Source organism: Apium graveolens, chromosome 2 (assembly GCF_009905375.1).
Source record: "Apium graveolens cultivar Ventura chromosome 2, ASM990537v1, whole genome shotgun sequence".
Classification (NCBI taxonomy): Eukaryota; Viridiplantae; Streptophyta; class Magnoliopsida; order Apiales; family Apiaceae; genus Apium; species Apium graveolens.
The window spans coordinates 285,321,149-285,345,394 of NC_133648.1; positions in this window are offsets into that span (position 1 = coordinate 285,321,149).

Consider the following 24,246-nt stretch of genomic DNA (forward strand, 5'->3'; position numbering starts at 1 on the left):
ATTTAAAATCTGAAAATCCTTAATATTAATTCTGAATTAATTAATCAATTAATTCAATTAATAAAATAAATTAATCTTTGCAGATATAATTTATTTTCTTAATTAAATTATATGACTTAATTAATTAATAGAGAATTAATACTGATCATAAACAACAACCATTCTTCTGAATATCTTCTGAAAATCACTGAGAATTATGAATCAATTCCACCACTTCAATGTTGACACTCGATGTACTGTCTGGTTCATGAGTGACTAACTTCCGTGACGTTTCTTCATGTCTTGACTTTGATTTCAGATTAAATCCCTGTAATTAATTGATACCCTGACGAGATCTCTGTCACTTGATTAAATCCACAATCTTGATTTATATCACCGAGGCTTGAACAATTTCTTGAACTTCTTCCAGTGAATTAATTCCTCAAGTCTGTAGATGAACCTTGTTTCTGAATCCTTTGATAAATATTACTTTGCGAGATCACTTTGACGGTAGATCCACTATTTACTTATTACATTCTTATTTGAGTTGAGTTAAATCCTCGAATATACAAATAGGCTATGCCATATGCCTTTCAATCTCCCCCTATTTGTTTGTTAGACAATAACAACAAATACCTAGAGGATAACTCAACTAACAAATAAGAAAAAGATATAGACAGAAATGCAAAGTAAATAGCAGAAAATTTCTGGATAACATTTAACATTTTCCAGATTCCAAATAGATGTTCCTCTAGACTGAATGTATCTTCAAGTAGTTTCATCTTCTTTTGTACAACCACATTTCCTGTTGAGAAGCGCATATCTGTCTTGCTTCTCCCCTATGAGAATCAACTGATTAAAGAAGATCACCTTCGTTTACCACCTCTCCCGTATAATAGGATCCGCAGATAAAAACCAATGGTACTCCCCTTTTGAGAACAACTTCTTCCCTTACTAGAAAATCACCTTGTGTTTACCACCTCTCCCGTACAATAGGATCCGTAGTTACAAACAACAATGGTGTGGTGTAGTGTATATGTGTAGGACCTTTTTCTTCCTCCCTGCTATTTCTCCCCCTTAGTTGAGGAATCCTCCAAACTATTACTTAAGCTTTTATCTCCCCCTTAAAGAAGGAATGTATACCGTCGTCTGAAGGAGTTCTCATATTTCACTTGGTTGGAAAAGAAATAACAAGTAGTTTCTCTTTCTTCCTTACTGTGAGTGTGTGATTCTGTTTAGTGTACCTCACATGTGTTTCACTCTTCTCTCCACTCGTGTTTACACTCATTCTCACAAGTGTATCACTCCACTCATAGCTCCAACATTCAGCTGTACCTGCAAGGAAAATCACCTTAGCCATCCTTAAGGAGGTCACAGGTGGTGCAATGGGAGTTCGCAAATCCCCATCCTTGTTAAACTCGTCAGATGAATCTGAGTCATAATCTACAAGTTGCTAGTTTCCCTTTTAGGGTTCCAGATTTGAATTCTGGGAAGGTAAACAATGATCCAAAGAATTTAGCATAAAGATCAAAGTTCCCTTCTAATGTCTGTGAAGACATTTCCTTGTGACTCATCAGGTAATATCTGAATCATTGTCAACAAGTTGCCGATCTGCACCTATGTCAGATCCACTATTCGCAGATGTATCCAGGGGATTTAAGCCTGGGGAGGTAGACACTGACCACTGACATATGGCTTTTGGATCAGTATCCTCTCCTAACACGTGTAAAGGTAATTGGTCCATTAACGAACCTTGAACAATCGAATCTGACCTTAAAATGGTCAAAACTCTTGTTTCCGTCAACTCATCCTTTGTGTGTGTAACCTTTCCTTGTGCATCAAGAATTGTTTATATTTGAGGTGGTGACACTACATCGGATACCCTGGCCGACAGGTAAATTTCAATAGATGCACCCTATTGAGAGAATGAATCTAGTAACTATTTTTGTGCCTCTTCAGCCATTACATCTTTTTGAGAAGATGTATGGGGGCTACCAGTTGTCTCGGTTTAAATACTACTCATCTATGTAGGAGACAGAGCTACTGGGTTGACTACAGAACCTTCCTTATGTGGTGCACTACGGCACTATCTCCCTCACGCTCATTCATACTACATTTAGTGGTAAGAGAGTGTTGGTTGGTTTTGTTTCTGTGTTTGTCTTTACAGTCTGGGATAGATGTTGTGGGTTTTCAACCTCATGACTGTCAATGAAAGAAAGCCATTGGAGACTGAACCTGTATCACAGAACATAGGGCAATATAGAGATAAAATGTACTTAAGATCTATAATGAATGAAAATTATACATTTAATCTTTTGAGAGAGATGATGTACAATAGTGATTTCAAAGGATTTTACATAAAATAAGAAATCACTAATGTAGAAAGAAGTTTGATTTTCTCCTAAAACTCACTGCACATATAAAACAATATGTTTGTGCCTAGTGATAAGAGAGTTATAAATATGACGACTCTACTAGTTCATATTAAATTATAACTTCAGTTAGAGTGCCATACCATGTCCTTGACGATTGCTTGAGTAGTACACTAGTTCATACCAACCTGAAGTGAGATTGTGAAGAAGAGATTGCATAGTCCAATAGATCTGCAGCTGCAAAGTCCATGAACTGTGGTGCACTGACTTCCTCTTTTGACTCACCAACCAGGAGTACACCTATACACATCTTACTAGAGTCCAATTCCAAGTGTAATGTGCAGCAGGTGCCTGATATGTCGTAATATTCTCAAGTCTCGTCACTGGTGCTATATGTTAGATACTGCTTCCTGATAGTAACCTAGCACAATATACAAAATTTCACTGATAACATATCCAGCTTGCAAACAGCCATATCCCTCAGATAAACCTTTGCTATTATCTCCAAAGGTAACCAGGGGGCCAGCTTTCTCAACCACATTTGATAGCAGGGCTCTATCTCCGGTCATATATCTTGATGATCCACTGTCAAGAATCCACACTACCGGTTACACCTGTTTAATGCCCTGCACTACAAATGGATTAGACCTTCTTCGGAACCCAAACTTGGTTGGGCCCGGCATTACTTGTAGAATTGTCCTTTGTCAGGCAAAACAACATTTTTAATTTTAATGGTCTCAACTTTCTCACTGACTGAACATTTGACCTTATAAATAGCCTTAACAAATTTCTGTTTAGGCTTAGGCACAAATGTCTCCTTTCTAGCCTTAGAAGGACTAGCAGTCTTAGACCTATCATGCTTCTTGTTATTCACATGCTGACGATGAGTAGTCTTAACATTAGAAACATGCTTACCATTAAAATAAGCAGACATCATATTAAAAGCACAAGACATACAATTAGAAACACCACATGCTTTATGAGAGATATTAATAGCAGGCAATTTATGCATGGTAGACATGGCATTTTTGTTATCCAACTCATGTGTGTCTGAGTTAGTCTCAGTTGCTTTCACAACTTTGACTGGAACTTTCGACACACTCGACTTGGAAACAACCTTCTCATTAGCAAGATCTTCAACACGTATTTCTTCTTGAATAACAGAAGAGGTCGCATCAAATGGTTCAACAATTGATGCTTTATAGAGGGGTTCATCAACACCCTTAAGCACATGTGGTACTTCCCTCCCTTTAGCACAGACATGAGGAGGGGAGTTTATGCGTAATTCTCCAATAGCAACATTGTAATCATAACCTATTCCAGATGTTTGATTAACAGCTTGCTTACTGTAGAACTCTTTAGCCTTCGAACAAGAATTGAAGTAGGCTCTGACCTTAGTCTCAAGACCGGTGATCTTGTCTTTGAGAATAGTTTCGAGTTTTCTATAACAGTCAACTCTATTCTCTAGAAAAGATACTTGTTCTTTTTAACTTGTCTTGATTAATGTGCACAAGTCTTAATTCATTGACCTCTTTCTCAAGGTCTTTGATTTGCTGACTTAACAGTTCATTATCACGACGAGCACAATCTAAGGAACCTCCTAGATGATAAACTAATTCAGCATCAGTAAATTTTACCTCTTTTCTTGATGATGAAGCTTTTCCATCAATAGCCATACGAGCAAGATTCTCATCTTCTTCATCTTCACTATCAGTATCATCCCAGCTTCTTCCCTTTTCCAGGTAAGCCCTTTCAGAGTTACTCTTCTGATTTGAATCATAAGAGTTCTTCCTTACTTGCTTTGGCTTCCTGCATTCTATGGCAAAGTGTCCCAACTCATTGCAGTTATAGCATCTAATGGTGCTCCGATCAACCATCCCTGTTTTGTATCCACCACTACTGGTGTTAGAGGATGAAGATCCACCTGTCTGGAATCTGTTGTAGTTGGACTTGTACTTGAACTTGGGATTTCTCTTGAATCTGACATTGGAGAATCTCTTGACAATTTGGGCCATTGACTCATCTTCCAATTGCTCCAGCTCTTCCAAGGAATAAAAATCATCACTGAATTGATTTGTAGTAGGAGGATCATATTCTGCTACTATCACATTTTCCTCAGCCTTGGAAAACTGTACCATTCTCTCCGACTGTTGAGATTGTTGTTGTTGTTGACCTTCAGCTACAAGAGCAGTAGATGTGCTGACCATTCTATCTTTCCCGTAGACTTCCTTTTGCTGAATCTGCTCCAACTCATAGGTTTTCAACACACCATAGAGTCTATCCAAAGAAATCTCACTCAGATCTCTAGCTTCTCTAATGGCAGTGATTCTATGTTCAAGATGAGTTGGCAGTGTTAAAAGGAACTTTTTGTTGACCTCCCTGATTGAATAATATTTTCCATTTATGTTCAGGTTGTTGATCAACGCATTGTACCTCTCAAACACTTCAGTAATTCCTTCTCCTGGATTTGATTTAAAATGTTCATACTCAGAGGTTAGGATCTCCAACTTGTTCTCCCTAACTTCCTCTGTACCTTCATTAATCACCTCAATAGTTTCCCAGATGTGTTTGGAATTTTTACAGTTCATCACATGTCTGTTCATCAAGGGATCGAGGGAATCAACTAAAATTAACTGAAGGCTAGCATCCAAGGAGGCTTCTTCTTTTTCAGCAGGAGAAAAATTCTCAGGCTCTTTTGGATAGGTTCTAGCTTTGGTAATCACAACATCATCTACTATCACCTCTGGTTCAATAACCATTGGAGTTGTTGGACCCTTCTTTAACAAGTTCAGATATTTGGGATTTGCAACTTGTAAAAACAAGAGCATCTTCTTCTTCCACATGATATAATTTTCTTTATCAAATAGTGGAATTTTAACGGTTCCAACTTTTTGTGAATTCATTATGAATTTTTGAATAAATAAAAATTCAAGGAGTTGAAAAATCACAAAAGTCTAGGATCTTGATTTGTTCGTTAATCAGAAGGCTCTGATACCAATTGTTAGGTCCCAATGTGTTTGTAGAAGGGGGGTTGAATACAAACAATACCAAATAATCGAATTAAATGCGAAATAAAAATGTGAAACAAAATTTAAGTTAAATAAGAATATTATTAAACTTGAAAGGTGTTACAACAACTATATCGATTACAAGGAATTAATCTCAAATTAATTATCACAAATCTAGAATAAATTCGACATGAACTTTTTCTATTTTTGTAATAAAAAGATTCAAATGCTAAACGCAATTTGAGATTAAGTTCTAGGGATTTTGATCCGCTAGATAGTTACACAAGAACAAGAGAATGATTTCCAGCTGATTGGATTTAACTTTACAAACTAGAAATGTGATCTTGAATTTAGCAGAGAAGAGATGATATATTTGCTGCGGCTGCTGTGTTCTTGTTTGTTTACTTGTGTTCTGTATGGATTGTCTAACTTCTGTTCTGCTGCTTTCCTTTTTAACAAATCAACAGACTTGAATAGAGCTGGCATGACAATCCTTTTAGCTGGTAGGACATTCGGCGAGACTATCCTTTTGAACTAGCAAGACAATCCCAATAGCTAGCAAGACTATCCTTTGAACTGGAGAGACTTTCGGCAAGACTATCAAATGAACTAGCATGACTTTCGGTATGACTATTGATTGTCATACCGATTGTCATATTAGTACAAAAGATTGTCTTTCTGAATTTAAATGAATTTTAATTCAATTTAAAATCTGAAAATCCTTAATATTAATTCTGAATTAATTAATCAATTAATTCAATTAATAAAATAAATTAATCTTTGCAGATATAATTTATTTTCTTAATTAAATTATATGACTTAATTAATTAATAGAGAATTAATACTAATCCTAAACAACAACCATTCTTCTGAATATCTTCTGAAAATCACTGAGAATTATGAATCAATTCCACCACTTCAATGTTGACACTCGATGTACTGTCTGGTTCATGAGTGACTAACTTCCGTGACGTTTCTTCATGTCTTGACTTTGATTTCAGATTAAATCCCTGTAATTAATTGATACCCTGACGAGATCTCTGTCACTTGATTAAATCCACAATCTTGATTTATATCACCGAGGCTTGAACAATTTCTTGAACTTCTTCCAGTGAATTAACTCCTCAAGTCTGTAGATGAACCTTGTTTCTGAATCCTTTGACAAATATTACTTTGCGAGATCTCTTTGACGGTAGATCCACTATTTACTTATTACATTCTTATTTGAGTTGAGTTAAATCCTCGAATATACAAATAGGCTATGACATATGCCTTTCATGAAGCAGGCAAAGGGAAAGAAATTGAGAACCAAGATGTTCCTGTGATGCTGAAAAGAGTAAATTCACCTTTGTTTAAGGCTCGTGAAGTAAATTTCAGTGAGGTGGAGTTGGAAATCAAGCAAGAAATTGCATATGAGGACAAAGAGAAGAAAGATACAGAAACCACTCCCATAATTGAATGTGAGAAAAAGCCTGTAATAAATCAAGCTACTAAGACACCAACAAAGGAGATCAAGACTGAAAATACTGTGAAAAAGAAGAACATAAATGGAAAAATAGGTGTAAATAAGAGCAACAATGATGCATATATTATAGATGCTCCAAGGAAGCAATATCAGAAATGTGGCTCAACTAATCATCTAATTCACCTTTGTAGAAAGGCTATTAGTGAGCCAAAAGTTGGAGTATGCAAGTACAATGAGGCACTGGTTGAAGATCCCTATTCATTTTGTGATAAGTTTGATTGCATTCCTTGTAATATGAAGGTTATGACAAGTTGTCATAAGTTGAGAAAAGATCTTAAGGAAGTAAATCTTGGATATGAGATTAAAAAATAAAATGTTGATCAAACTATGAATGTTGTTCTTCTTGAAAATTCAAATTTTACTTCTACAACTTATGTGAAAAAGAAGAAAGTGCCCAACACTGCTTGGGTAGCTAAACACACTTAATCCTCATTGTGTGCAGGGAAGGAAGAATAAAGTCATATGGATCATTGACATTGGATGTTCAAGATATATGACGGGCGATAAAGCCCTGCTGTCACAGTTTGAGGAGATGGCTGACCCGTTGGTGGCTTTCGAAGAGAATAACAAAGGATTCACATTGTAATATGGCAACTTGATTTCTGAAAATATTGTCATTGATGATGTAGCACTAGTTGCTGGTCTTGAAGTAAATCTTCTCAGTGTCAACCAGTTTACAAACAAAGGTTTCAAAATAATATTTGACAAAGAAGATTATTTAATTACCAGCAAGAAAACTGGTGAAGTTGCTCTGAAAGGAGCAAGGAAAGGAAGCCTGTTTGTTGCAGACTTGAATTCAGCAAACAGAGATGAAGTATGTTGCTTCTACACCAAGGCATCCAGTGAGCAAAGTAAGTTTTCGCACAAGAAATTTCTTACTTGAATTATAAAGCAATCAATACCTTGGTGAAAAAGGAATTAGTGAGAGACAAGCCAACTTTAGAATTTGCTCAATATCAAGTTTGTGAGGCTTGTCAAAAAGGAAAAATAAATAGGTCCAGTCACAAGAGCAAGACTGTAAATTTAATAAGTGCTCCATTGCAGCTTATTCACATGGACCTGTTTGGGATCAGTTAATGTTGTTAGATATAATAGATGATATCAAGCAGAAACTATCAGAAGTTCATATCAGAACTTATATCAACGGATGATGATGATAACAACGGATAATGATATCAATGGATGATGATGTCAATGGATGACGGAATCAGGATTTGTCACATAAGTTGATCTTTGATAAGGAAAAGGAAACAAGAACTCAAGGCGGTGAAGGACTTTATTTTAAAAGCATTGTATTAGATTTCCTTGTTGTTAATAGAATATGTTTCCTTATACATTGTGTAGCTGTGCTCTATATAAAGCACATATTAGGTTCATGCTATAAGCATTGCGAACATTTTTATATCTTTCGCATAACCTAGCAGCTCTCAAGGATATTTGTTCATCCTTTCGAGAGAGTATGTTTGTAATCAGTTTTTATCTGTTAATATAAAAACTATTGATTCTATTGAAGCTTTGTCAAATTGATTGTGTTAACTATATTCACCCCCTTCTAAAGTTGATTAAGGGCCTAACAATTGGTATCATAGCTTGCTATTAATGTATAAACAATTTAAGATCTGAAAAAAATCAACAATGCCAGACAAAGAAGAAGAAACACAGAATCCAAAACTACAACCCACGGCCACATCACAGATTAGCAGCAACATGAGTAGGTATGAAGCAATCAAGGTGCCAATCCTGAAGATACATGAATATCTAATCTGGAAAGTCAGGATGGCCATGTGTTTGGAAGCCACATATCCTGAATATCTAAACATGATTTATGATGGTCCTCATAGACCAATGGAGGTAGCTGTTCTTGTTGTAGGAGAACCAGAGAAGATGATAGACAAAGACAAGAAGGACTATTCTCCTGAAGATCTCTCATCTATCATGAATGATGCTAAGGTCAGACACATTCTGCACAACAGTCTTGATAGTGTTATGTCCAATAGAGTTATTGGATGTAAGACAACAAAAGAGATATGGGATGCTTTAGAAGAAAAGTGTCAAGGTACAACTGCTATCAAGAAAAACAGGAGGACAATACTTACTCAAGAATATGAGCACTTTGACTCAAGGGACAATGAGTCCTTAACTGAGATCTATGACAGATTTCAGAAGTTGCTAAATGACTTATCCCTTTTCAACAAAGAATATGATTTGGAGGACTCAAACTTGAAGTTCCTACTTGCTCTCCCTAAAAAGTGGGACTTTAAAGTGACATCAATAAAGGGATAACTATGAACTTAATGACACACCTCTAGATGAGATCTATGGAGTTCTGAAAACCCTTGAAGTAGAGATGGAGCAAAGAAGCAAGAGGAAAGGATCTAAATCTAGACTAGTTGCACTCAAGGTTGAAGAGAAGCCAAAAGAGAAAGCTAGGAGGAAAAACTATTCTAAAGGGAAAGCCATGATTGCAAAGTCAGATACTGAATTATCAAATTCTGATGATGACTCAAATACTAAAAGTGATAATGACAACAATGAAGACATGGATCAAATGGCTGCCCTACTGGTTAAAAGCTTCAAAAAGATGGTCTACAAGAACTTCAAGAAAGGGAGAAGATTTTTTAGAAAAGATTCCAGTTCCTCAAACTTTGATAAGAGGAACAACAAAAGAAATACTGATTGGAAGGAATCAAGATCTGGAAAACTTGACAAGTCAAAAGAGAGATGTTTAAACAGTGATGGAATTGGACACTTTGCAGCTGACTGCAGAAAACTCAGAGCTGAGAAGAAGCAAGCTTTGATCTCAAAGAAGAGAAACTGGGATAATTCATCAGATTCAGATGATGTAGTCAATTATGCTCTCATGATAAATGCTGATGCTGAGGTTGATAATGCTGAATTAAAGGTACCTCAGACTATTCTTGCTTTTGATACTGATGATATCTATGAATTAAGATTATTTCTTAAGATTCTGCATGTTAGTTATAGGGATCAAATATTAGAGAATAATATAATCAAGAGTGAAAAATCTAAGTTAAAGAAAATGAATGATCACCTAGAAATTGAGTTGCTTTTCATGCTAGAAATTCAAAAAAAAAAGATAATGTTATTTATATTAAAGAAAAATTGTTAGAAAAACATGCATATCTAGAGGAGTTAGCTAAAGAAAGAGAAGTTACTAAACTTTGGACTAACTCAGGAAATATAACTCAGGAAATTTTAGAGAATCGCTGTTGGGGATCATGATTAGGATATTCTGCTAGATCTAATTCTGATAAAAAAATTGGAAAAGAAACTGAGGAAACATAACCAATAAAGACTGAAAGCAAGGTCAAACTGAACAAGGTTCAGATAAAGACCATTAAGTTTAATCCAAGTGCTAATACTGTCAAGTCAATTCATAAGGAAGGTACAACCTCATCACCTAGATCAAACTTAATTACTGATAAGAGTGAACAGGTTCACACAAAATCAGTAAATATTGGTTCAATGACTTAAAAATAGTTTATGCAAACGCTGAAAGATTTACACATGAAAGACAAGAAGAAAAGGCCTAGGAAAAATATAAATGGCAAGGTAGGTGTTAATAAGAATGGAAATTAAGTAACTCCTCCCAATGCACCTAGAAAGGCATGTTCAAACTGTGAAATCATCTTCCTAATTCTTGCAGGAAAAATAAAAAGATAAATGTTGTTCCTTCCAAATCGGAGTTTAGGAATAGAACAGTTAGATATAAACCACAGACTCCTTGTTTTCATTATGGTAGTGTTTGGCACTCTTTTTATACATGTAAAGAGTATCACAGTTTGTATTATGATTATTATAAACTGAACCCTCTTTAATTAAGATAAAATCTGTTTATGCATGTATAAATACTGATAGTAAGCATGTTAACATAAACTCTGATAAAAAGTCTTCTGCTGCATATGTGAACAAATTTAAAAATGCCAAAGGATCCAAGCAAGTATGAGTCCTTAGAAATACTAACTGATTTAAATTGCTGAATGTAGGGTAACAGGAGGAATACTCTAGTCTTGGATAGTGGATGCTCAGGACACATGACTAGTTATAAATCCCTGCTATCAGAATTTGAGGAGAAGACTAGCCCAAGCGTTTCTTATGGAGATTTCAACTTAGGAAAAATCTTGGGATATGGAAAAATCAAAATTGGAAATGTCATCACTGAAAATGTAGCTCTAGTTATAGGACTCAAGCATAATCTGATAAGTGTGAGTCAAATATGTGACAGAGGTTACCATGTCAACTTCTATGAGGAGCATTGTGAAATTGTCAGTAAGTCTAATGGCAAGATTGCATTGACTGGTGTAAGACATGGTAGTTTATATGAAGCCAAGGTCTCCACAATTACTGATGAATCAAAAGTTTGTCTACTGAGTAGAGCATCTGTGGAAGACAGCTGGAATTGGCATACAAGTCTTTCTCACCTCAACTTCAACAATATCAATGAACTTGTGATAAAAGATCTTGTGAGAGGATTGCCCAATGCAGTTTTTACTCCTGATGGCTTATGTGACTCATGCCAGAAAGCCAAGCAAAGGAAAACATCTTTCAAGAGTAAAAATGAATCCTCCATTCTTGAACCATATCATCTACTTAATATTGATCTCTTTGGTCCAGTGAATGTTATGTCAATTGTCAAGAAGAGGTATGCACTTGTAATTGTTGATGAATATACAAGATACACATGGGTGTATTTTATGCTCACCAAGGATGAATCTCCATCCATTCTTCTTGATCATGTAAGGGAGCTGGAAAAAGGATCAACATACAAAGTGAATATCATCAGAAATGATAATGGAAGTGAATTCAAGAATAGCTCTATGGAAGAGTTCTGCAAACTCAAGGGGATAAAATAAGAGTTTTCTGCTCCTGGAACTCCACAGCAAAATTGAGTTGTTGAAAGAATGAATAGAACTCTCATAGAAGTTGCAAGAACCAAGCTAGAAGAAGCAAGATTGCCTACCTACTTCTGGGCTGAGGCTGTGCAAACTGCTTGCTTTACAAAAAATGCAACATTGATCAACATGCATGGAAAAACATCATTTGAGATGGTGAAGGAAAAGAAGCCAAATTTGAAGTATTTTTGTGGCGCCCTCCAAACCCGGGTCAGAATTTTGGGGTCCACACACACACCTTAATTATAACCTGCTTATAACAATAATAAAGATAATAATAATATATGCAGTGACCCTACTTATCAACCACCACGGACCGCAACAGGTTAAAGTATGCACACAAGCCAAACACACTAATATATTACAAACCGTTCAAATCCCAACTATTTCAAACTCAAACTGAGTATTAAACATTATTACAAACTTTTACAAATTTAACTTATCCCAAAAGAAGCCTACTAGCTCAGCTTTCTCAACCTGAACCCCTAGCTCTCGCGCTGGACTGGGGATCCTCTTTACCAACTGGTTCCTTTTTAACTGGAAAGAATATAAACAACATCGCACAAATGAGCTAACTAGCTCAGCAAGTCACAATGACAAAACTGAGAATAATGATTATCTGGTGAATACGATTATGATATCAAGTGAACAATGGATTATGATTTAGAATTGGATACTATACTTTTAATTTAAAAACCAAGGTTAGGCTGCTGATCAGTCACGCACTAACCCCGAGCAAGGCACACAACATTGCTCTAACTACTGGATCCAAGGCACACATTGGCCTAACTTGACCATTATATGGTCTGACCACGAATCTGGTCCACAATTTTATAAAAACAATCCAATTCTAACATAATAACATAATATGCAATAATAAACAATAACCGATATCATTAACAACAATAAATGTTTAACAATGAAAGGGTTTCAATCCTTGTAAGGATCAATAAGGCAATTTAAAAGCTTGGATGCTGGGTAATGAAAGAATTGGATAACAAAGGAATCAACATTTCAGGGTTTCAAAGATTTGGGCTTTCAAAGCATAGGATACAATGATTGAATATACAAGTAATTCAGTTCAGTGTTTGGGATTTTGTTTACATGTATTTGTGGAGTAGTATCGTATACTTGAGATTTGTGTTTAGGTATACAACAATCAATGGTCTAGAAAGAATAAGGTTTACGGCTTAAGAACAATAACTGGAATCAAAGTTTAGGTTTCAGTGCTTCAAAGCACTTGCAGTATCAATCTGACTATCAAATACTACAATATCTCGAGAAAGTTCAGAACACTTGCCTGATATTAGCTTACAACACTGCACTCGCTTCCAATCAAAAGCGTCTTACTCCTTAACTATCTGTTTCCCTTTCCTACGTCTTGCCTCTTCTGCTCACATATTATAAGCATCTATCAATAATTTACTCATGTAATTCTATTCAACACATACTTCTATCTACCCTTCGTTTTACCTAAATCCGATTAACAGATTGAAAGTTATGCGATAATCAAGTAAACACCGAATATATAGACTGATAGTCAATTAACAAGTCACATATAGCACATAATACATCACGTAATCAATGATATATTATTTATAAAGAAGTCTCGGGTCATAAATAGGCTTTCTGGTATTTAAAATGATTTTTAAAACATTTTTCGGAATTAAAACGGGTCGTTGGATCAATTTCGGGTTAATAAACAGGGTTTGGTTGGCCCATTCTGGCTCCGAAATAATTTTAGAATAATTATCGAGCCTTGGAAATAATTTAGAATAATATTTTAAAGCTCGAAACTATTTTTCAGAATTTTTAAATCATTTTTAAATAATTAAATCTAATTAAATAATTAATTAAAATCAATTAATAATTAACTAAAATCAATTAATAATTAATTAAATCAATTAATCAATTATTTTTCGGATTAATTGACTAATTAATCAATTAGAAATTAACTGAAATTAATTAACTAATTAATTTAGATTTATTTGTGAATTAAAAATAATTTTCAGAATTAAAATAATAATTTTTAGAATTTTCAGAAATTAAAAACGAATTTTTATAATAAAAATGAATAGGAAATATGATTTTTAAACATTTTTAAAACAGGAATCCAACTTTTGCAAACTCTGGAAACTACAGGGACCAAACTGCATCGTTTTCAAAAGTTGGGGTACTAAACTGTAATTTTCCAGCTCTTCGCCGGAAAACAGTCGGGTTCGCCGGAGAACACGTTCCCGGCGTCCTCACCCCACCAACACCTCCAGATCACATATACACAACATCAGGAACACAACCATGCAATCAATTCATCCTAACAATTCCTGAGTTGGCCGAAATTTGGCCGTGAAGTTTTGCAGTTTCCGGCGAACATCGAAAAACTTCAAAACACAACTCCCTTCTCTACAGACCTCGTTGGTTCATAAAACTTATACGACTAGATTGCAAATTTCACAGAGAACACAACCCACTATAACACAACATCAATCTATCACAGAATAAGAAACCCCCAAATTTCAATTAAGAACATTCATACGGGTTATAAACCCTAATTTTAAAATTCGAAAATCAAACTCAAATTTGAACATGTTATTGAACTCCAAATCAAACGTATGACATATGAAAATCATCAGGAAAACAAGCTCTACAACATGCAATCATCAAATCATACAAACAATCATCCGAACAAAAATTCATATTTTTAATAAAATAAATTCGAAAATAAATAAATTTTCAGAAAATAAACCTTTGATTCTGCAGTGAAACAAAGCTCAGAATCTGATAGAACACTTCAAATCCTTCGTTTTGGTTACTCAAGCTTTGAAAACAGAGATCGGTAACGCCTTCGTTTTGTTGTTTGATTCTTAGAACAGTTTTAAGAAATTAGGGCTTTTCTCTGAAAATTATATAATTAACTATCTGCAAATGATTTTGATACGAAATAAAATACGGTAAAAGGCTATTTATAATTATGGAAAATTTGTATCCCGTTGGATCATTCCGGATATAAAATGGTACGTTTATTTATAAAAACTGATCCAAACGGTATCGGTTTTCGGGATAATTATCCAGAAATTGTACTGCGGTCTTGGTCTCAGCGCCTGGTTACACGTATTACGAAGTGATAATTGGGATAGTTTAATAAAAAGCTCCCGTTTATCGAAAATACGGGTTTTATTGATTTACCGAAATGAATATTGTATCGAAAATGTTGCGCCGGGACCCGCGCAGGACAAACTGTACGCCGGATCGAAAAAGTCGAAACATGGAAAATGCTCGGAATATTACAATTAGGTTATGAAGGAGTTCTCGGAAGAGTTTCGGGTTCCAAAAACGTAACAACGGTTGACGTCGGTTGGTTCCCGTTTTTATAAAATAGATTTTAATTACCCGGAAAAAGATTTTAGAAATTTCATATGATTCTTATAAATCCATAAATCAACATAAAAATAATTAGGAAGATATAAAAATTATCTATATTTTATTTTGGACATATAAAAATTAAAATACTCAATTAATATTATTTTTGAATATTCAAGTACAGATAACACTTAACAATTAACTCACAGAATAGATACTGAACACACATAATAATTATATAATAGCAAAAATAATTACACGATATATCCCGGATATTACATCCTTCCCCCCTTAAAAGGATTCTGTCCTCAGAATCTCTAAGAAAACAAATGAGGGTACTTTTCTCTCATATCACTTTCTAACTCCCAGGTTGACTCTTCAACCTTTGGGTTTCTCCATAATACTCTTACTAACTTTACCACTTTATTTCTCAATACTTTTTCTCTCTCTTCTAGAACTTCTACCGGGCTCTCTACATATGATAAATCTGCCTGAAGCTCTATTGGCTCATATTCTATTACATGCCTGGAGTCTGGATTATATTTCTTAAGCATTGATATGTGAAAAACATTGTGAATGTGCTCCATGTGCGGAGGCAACGCCAACTCGTAAGCTACTTTGCCAATACGCTTTAGGATTTCAAAAGGTCCGACATATCTTGGGTTTAGCTTCCCTTTCTTCCCAAACCTTGTTAGTCCTTTCCACGGTGATACTTTCAATAATACCAAGCTTTCTTCTTCAAATTCCATGTCTTTTCTTGACTGGTCTGCATATTTCCTCTGACGATCTTGTGCGGCTATTAATCTTTTCTGGATAATTTCAACAACTTCCTTTGTCTGCTGCACCAATTCAGGTCCGAGTATTTTGCGTTCTCCTACTTCGTCCCAATATACCGGAGATCTACATTTGCGTCCATAAAGGGCTTCATAAGGTGGCATCCCAATACTGGCGTGATAACTGTTGTTATAGGCAAACTCTATCAGGGGTAAATGCTCGTCCCAACTTCCTTTGAAATCAATAGCACAAACACGTAGCATGTCCTCGATTGTCTGGATCGTTCTTTCACTTTGGCCATCCGTTTGGGGGTGATAGGCCGTACTCATATTCAATCTTGTTCCCAAACATTCTTGAAAACTCTTCCAAAATCTTGAATTAAATCTTGGATCTCGATCAGATACAATAGACACTGGAACTCCATGACGAACTATGATCTCTTTCAAGTACATATGAACTAACTTGTCGAGCGAAAATCTTTCATTTATAGGCAGAAAATGAGCTGACTTGGTAAGTCTATCTACTATAACCCAAAGGGCATCATGATTAGCTCTTGTCCTTGGTAATCCAACTATGAAATCCATGGTAATATGTTCCCACTTCCACTCTGGAATCTCCAATGGCTGTAGCAATCCGCTTGGTCTCTGATGCTCTGCTTTAACTCTCTGACAGGTATAGCATTTACTAACCCATTCCGTAATTTCCCTCTTCATATCTGGCCACCAATAATTCTTCTTTAAATCTCTGTACATTTTGGTACTCCCTGGATGGATGGAATATCTTGAACAATGTGCCTCATGTAAAATTTCATTTTTCAGCTCCGTCACTGATGGAATCCAAATTCTTGAAGAAAATCTAAGAATACCTTGATCATCTTGTTGCGTGCATAATTCCTCACCTACCAAACTATTTATATCTTGATCCATTACCTCTTTCTGGCATTTCTTTATTTTCTCCAATAACTCCGGTTGGAAAATCATACCGTACACTTTTGCTTCCTCAGACTTGCAAATTCTAATCTCTAATTCCAATTTTTGAAATTCTTTATATATTTCTTCAGGTACGGATAACACATTTAACCTTTCCTTCTGACTTAACGCATCTGCTACAACGTTCGCCTTACCGGGATGATAATTAATCGAGCAATCATAATCCTTGATCAATTCTAACCATCTCCTTTGTCTCATATTAAGTTCCTTCTGGGTAAATATATATTTCAAACTTTTGTGATCCGTGAAAATCTCACACTTTTCTCCATACAAATAATGTCTCCAAATCTTCAAAGCGAAAACTATAGCTGCTAACTCCAAATCATGAGTAGGGTACTTTTGTTCGTGTGGTTTCAATTGCCTTGACGCATACGCAATCACCTTGTCGTGCTGCATAAGAACACATCCTAATCCTTTGTAAGAAGCATCGCTATAAATTATGAAATTCCCTTGATCGTCTGGAAGTGATAAAACAGGTGCCGTGTTTAATCTCCGCTTCAATTCCTGAAAACTTTCTTCACACTTGTCATTCCATATAAACTTTTCATTCTTTCGTGTAAGCTTTGTCAATGGTGTTGCAATTCTTGAGAAATTCTGAACGAATCGTCGATAATATCCTGCCAATCCCAAGAAACTTCTTACCTCAGTGGGTGTTCTCGGTCTTTCCCAATTCGTAATTGCCTCGATCTTTGCCGGGTCCATTTTGATCCCTTCATTACTGACTATATGTCCTAAGAACTGAACTTCCTGTAACCAAAACTCACACTTCGACAATTTAGCATATAACTTCTTTTTCCTTAAAATCTCCAAAGTTGTCCTTAAATGTTCCGCATGATCCTCCTCCGTCTTTGAATAGATCAAAATATCGTCTATAAATACTATAACGAACTTGTCCAAATATTCCTTGAAAATTCTGTTCATCAGGTCCATAAACGCTGCTGGGGCGTTGGTCAATCCAAAAGACATTACTAAAAACTCGTAATGCCCATACCTTGTTCTGAAAGCTATCTTTGGTATATCTTCTGGTTTGATTTTCAGTTGATGATATCCCGATCTTAAATCGATTTTGGAGAAATACTTGGCTCCCTTCAATTGGTCAAACAAATCATCAATTCTGGGTAACGGATACTTATTCTTGATCGTCAGCTTGTTGAGCTCCCTATAATCGATGCACAGTCTCATACTTCCATCTTTTTTCTTAACAAATAATACCGGTGCACCCCACGGGGATACGCTGGGTCTGATTACTCCTTTCTCTAATAGCTCTTGTAATTGCTTTGCTAACTCTTTCATCTCAACGGGCGCCATTCTATATGGGGCCTTGGATACTGGTTCGGTTCCAGGTGCTAAGTCGATTGCAAATTCAATTTCTCTATCTGGAGGAAGTCCTGGTAACTCGTCGGGAAATATGTCTGGAAATTCATTTACAACTGGAATATCTTCAAGTTTTGCTGGCTCCTGACTTCTGTCGATCACATATGCTACGAAATGCTCACATCCTTGTCATAGTAACTTCTTGGCTTGAATCATCATTAAGAACTTCTTTACCTGCTTCTGTCCCTTGAACGTTACTATTCTTTCGTCTGGCGTTCTCACCATTACTTTCTTATTTCGACAATCTATCTGAGCATCATGCTTAGATAACCAATCCATTCCTAATATAACGTCAAATTCTCCTAACTTAAACGGTATCAAATCTACACAAAACTTACTACCAGAAATCTCAATCTCACAATTCCCACAAACTTGGTTAACAGTTACACGTTCTTGATTTGCTAATTCCACAGTCATTATTTCATTTAAATACCCAACTGGACAATTTAACTTACTAACAAAATCTTGTGAAACAAATGATCGAGTTGCTCCCGAATCTATTAACACTTTGGCACATAAAGAATTCACATTAAGCGTACCTGCCACGACATCCGTATCCTGGATCGCATCTTTCACCGACATGTCAAAAACTCTAGCCCTCGGAGTCTCATTCACTGTTGGGGTAGATTCCATAATCCTTAATGCATTACTGACTGGGGTTGGTGTCTTGCAATCCCTGGCCATATGTCCTGGCTTCCCACATTTAAAGCATGTAAATCTAATGGCTGGAATCTTCACTGCTGGATTCCGGATAGGCTGATCCTTATTTGCTGGCTCTCTTGCTGGCTGATTTCGGCACTCCCTCGAGTAGTACCCTTTCTGGTTGCATTTAAAACATACCACATTCAACTTGTTACAAACTCCTCCATGCTTCTTTCCACAAACTTGACAATCTGGAAAAGTTAATCTTAACTGATTCGGCTGATTCACATTATCTGAACGATTGCCCTGGCCTCCGTCTCCTGCATTTTGTCTCCTGAAATTAAAATTTCTCCCTGGCTGAAACTTGCCCTTCTTAAAATTTGGAAACTTCCCTGTTTGTGACTGACCCTCACTTCCCTCAACTTTCCTTTTCTTGCTTTCCTTTTCTTATTGGAACATCTCACTCTCTGTCTCTGCGATCATAGCTTTCTGTACAACCCCGGCATAGGTATCCAATTCAAAAATAGCTACCTTCCCTCTGATCCATGGCTTCAAGCCTTGCTGGAATCTCTTAGCTTTCTTTCTATCAGTATCAACATACGACGTCACATACCTTGACAATTCCTCAAACTTCCCCTCATAATCTGTTACCGACATATTCTCTTGCTTTAATTCTAAAAACTTCAGCTCCATTTGATCCTGAACAAACTGAGGAAAATACTTTTCTAAAAACAATTCCTTAAACCTTTCCCAAGTAATAACATCTGTACCTTCCAATGTCTTCACCATCTCCCACCAATAGGTGGCCTCATTCTTCAGATAGTAACTTGCAAACTCAACCTTCTGTTCTTCCTTTACTTTCACTAAGGCAAATGCCTTCTCTATTTCCTTTAACCACACATTTGCTTCTATTGGTTCTAAGGAACCTTTGAATTCTGGTGGGTTTACTGCCTGAAAAGTTTTGAAAGTTACCTGGGGATTGGTCTGTCTCTGCTGTTGTTGTGCCAGGTGAACTGTTTGTTGGGCCAAGATTTGAAGAATCTGGGCTATTGCTGGGTCCATGGGTCCTGGGTTCACATTCTGGTTTATATCATTTTGGTTGTTATTGTTGTTGTTGGTTTCTTCATTCTGGGTGTTGGTGCAGGTATTTCTTCTGGGAGGCATTTTTTGTAAAGAATCAATCAATTTATTTAGCTTTTGAATCAAATCTTTGTATAAAAGAAAAGTTTTGTGAAATAGAAATATCTCTTTTTGAAAACAGTTGTAACTAAGTAAATTGTATGCTTCTTTACAGAATATAAACAATTATGGAAAATAGGGTACATGGTATCACAGGATATACTGGTGCAATAAATAAGGTAAAATAAAACAGGTGCGATAAAGTAAATGACAGTGTTGGAAAGGAAAAGGTACTGATATATAGATCAAAAGTTTTAGGTAGTACAAGCGTAAAGACGCTTCAAAAGTAAAAGCAAAAAGGGTACAACAACCTACTCACTAGTCAGCATCGCTAGTCTATAAATACAACTCAAGAGTCTACTGATACACACTACACACTACTGTCCATACTACATAACCATACAACACTGCTCAGTATCTCCATCTCTGAATCTCTGGCTCATGGAAAATCTGGACCTCCTATCTCCTCAAGCTCCTCTAGAACCCACTTAGCCCACTCCACTAGGAAATCAGGGGTGATGTCCTCATGTGTAGCCTCAGCAATCCTCACAGCAGCTGCTCTACGAAACGCCTGGAGCCTCTCCCTAAGTCGCCTCTCACCACTCCCCATTTCTCTGGTACGCATGATATGCAATAACTCCTGGATCTGACCCTGTAGGAATCGTTGCTCCATAAGGCAAGCCTCAAACTGATGATATGGGACAGGATAGGAAGAGAACTGGAAAGGTACTCCTGTGACTGAATGACTAGTAAAGCCTGAATCAGCAGGTGGGGGTCCTCTAACAGGTGGCCTCATGCCTGGAGGTGGAATAGCCTGCAATGGTACGGGCTGCAACACCGGTGGAGGTAGAATAGCCAATGCTGGTGGAACAACAGGACGTGGATGCAAAAACGGCACTCCAACTGAAGGTTCTGAGTGATCAGCTGATACGGGAATAAAAGAGTCGGCCATCACTGCTATCTGAAATCATATCGCAATATAAGAATCTCGTACCATAACGCAAATTACACTAATACCTGATATACCGAAACACTCAACCTCTCAACATTCTATCATCCTATGCCTTACTTCTAATCCTAACCCTCTACCCATTCTCGTTAACCTAGGCTTGTGTCAGTGACTTATAACCTGTAGCTCTGATACCAAACCTGTGGCGCCCTCCAAACCCGGGTCAGAAGTTTGGGGTCCACACACACACCTTAATTATAACCTGCTTATAACAATAATAAAGATAATAATAATATATGCAGTGACCCTACTTATCAACCACCACGGACCGCAACAGGTTAAAGTATGCACACAAGCCAAACACACTAATATATTACAAATCGTTCAAATCCCAACTATTTCAAACTCAAACTGAGTATTAAACATTATTACAAACTTTTACAAATTTAACTTATCCCAAAAGAAGCCTACTAGCTCAGCTTTCTCAACCTGAACCCCTAGCTCTCGCGCTGGACTGGGGATCCTCTTTACCAACTGGTTCCTTTTTAACTGGAAAAAATATAAACAACATCGCACAAATGAGCTAACTAGCTCAGCAAGTCACAATGACAAAATTGAGAATAATGATCATCAGGTGAATACGATTATGATATCAAGTGAACAATGGATTATGATTTAGAATTGGATACTATACTTTTAATTTAAAAACCAAGGTTAGGCTGCTAATCAGTCACGCACTAACCTCGAGCAAGGCACACAACATTGCTCTAACTACTGGATCCAAGGCACACATTGGCCTAACTTGACCATTATATGGTCTGACTACGAATCTGGTCCACAATTTTATAAAAACAATCCAATTCTAACATAATAACAGAATATGCAATAATAAACAATAACCGAAATCATTAACAACAATAAATGTTTAACAATGAAAGGGTTTCAATCCTTGTAAGGATCAATAAGGCAATTTAAAAGCTTGGATGCTGAGTAATGAAAGAATTGGATAACAAAGGAATCAACATTTCAGGGTTTCAAAGATTTGGGCTTTCAAAGCATAGGATACAATGATTGAATATACAAGTAATTCAGTTCAGTGTTTGGGATTTTGTTTACATGTATTTGTGGAGTAGTATCGTATACTTGAGATTTATGTTTAGGTATACAACAATCAATGGTCTAGAAAGAATAAGGTTTACGGCTTAAGAACAATAACTGGAATCAAAGTTTAGGTTTCAGTGCTTCAAAGCACTTGCAGTATCAATCTGACTATCAAATACTACAATATCTCGAGAAAGTTCAGAACACTTGCCTGATATTAGCTTACTACACTGCACTCGCTTCCAATCACAAGCGTCTTACTCCTTAACTATCTGTTTCCCTTTCCTACGTCTTGCCTCTTCTGCTCACATATCATAAGCATCTATCAATAATTTACTCATGTAATTCTATTCAACACATACTTCTATCTACCCTTCGTTTTACCTAAATCCGATTAACGGATTGAAAGTTATGCGATAATCAAGTAAACACCGAATATATAGACTGATAGTCAATTAACAAGTCATATATAGCACATAATACATCACGTAATCAATGATATATTATTTATAAAGAAGTCTCGGGTCATAAATAGGCTTTCTGGTATTTAAAATGATTTTTAAAACATTTTTCGGAATTAAAACGGGTCGTTGGATCAATTTCGGGTTAATAAACAGGGTTTGGTTGGCCCATTCTGGCTCCGAAATAATTTTAGAATAATTATCGAGCCTTGGAAATAATTTAGAATAATATTTTAAAGCTCGAAACTATTTTTCAGAATTTTTAAATCATTTTTAAATAATTAAATCTAATTAAATAATTAATTAAAATCAATTAATAATTAATTAAATCAATTAATCAATTATTTTTCGAATTAATTGACTAATTAATCAATTAGAAATTAACTGAAATTAATTAACTAATTAATTTAGATTTATTTGTGAATTAAAAATAATTTTCAGAATTAAAATAATAATTTTTAGAATTTTCAGAAATTAAAAACGAATTTTTATAATAAAAATGAATAGGAAATATGATTTTTAAACATTTTTAAAACAGGAATCCAACTTTTGCAAACTCTGGAAACTACAGGGACCAAACTGCATCGTTTTCAAAAGTTGGGGTACTAAACTGTAATTTTCCAGCTCTTCGCCGGAAAACAGTCGGGTTCGCCGGAGAACACGTTCCCGGCGTCCTCACCCCATCAACACCTCCAGATTACTTATACACAACATCAGGAACACAACCATGCAATCAATTCATCCTAACAATCCATGAGTTGGCCGGAATTTGGCCGTGAAGTTTTGCAGTTTTCGGCGAACATCGGAAAACTTCAAAACACAACTCCCTTCTCTACAGACCTCGTTGATTCATGAAACTTATATGACTAGATTGCAAATTTCACAGAGAACACAACCCACTATAACACAACATCAATCTATCACAGAATAAGAAACCCCCAAATTTCAATTAAGAACATTCATACGAGTTATAAACCCTAATTTTGAAATTTGAAAATCAAACTCAAATTTGAACATGTTATTGAACTCCAAATCAGACGTATGACATATGAAAATCATCAGGAAAACAAGCTCTACAACATGCAATCATCAAATCATACAAACAATCATCCGAACAAAAATTCATATTTTTAATAAAATAAATTCGAAAATAAATAAATTTTCAGAAAATAAACCTTTGATTCTGTAGTGAAACAAAGCTCAGAATCTGATAGAACACTTCAAATCCTTCGTTTTGGTTACTCAAGCTTTGAAAACAGAGATCGGTAACGCCTTCGTTTTGCTGTTTGATTCTTAGAACAGTTTTAAGAAATTAGGGCTTTTCTCTGAAAATTATATAATTAACTATCTACAAATGATTTTGATACGAAATAAAATACGGTAAAAGGCTATTTATAATTATGGAAAATTTGTATCCCGTTGGATCATTCCGGATATAAAATGGTACGTTTATTTATAAAAGCTGATCCAAACGGTATCGGTTTTCGGGATAATTATCCAGATCAGTATAATTTGTACAGCGGTCTTGGTCTCAGCGCCTGGTTACACGTATTACGAAGTGATAATTGGGATAGTTTAATAAAAAGCTCCCGTTTATCGAAAATACGGGTTTTATTGATT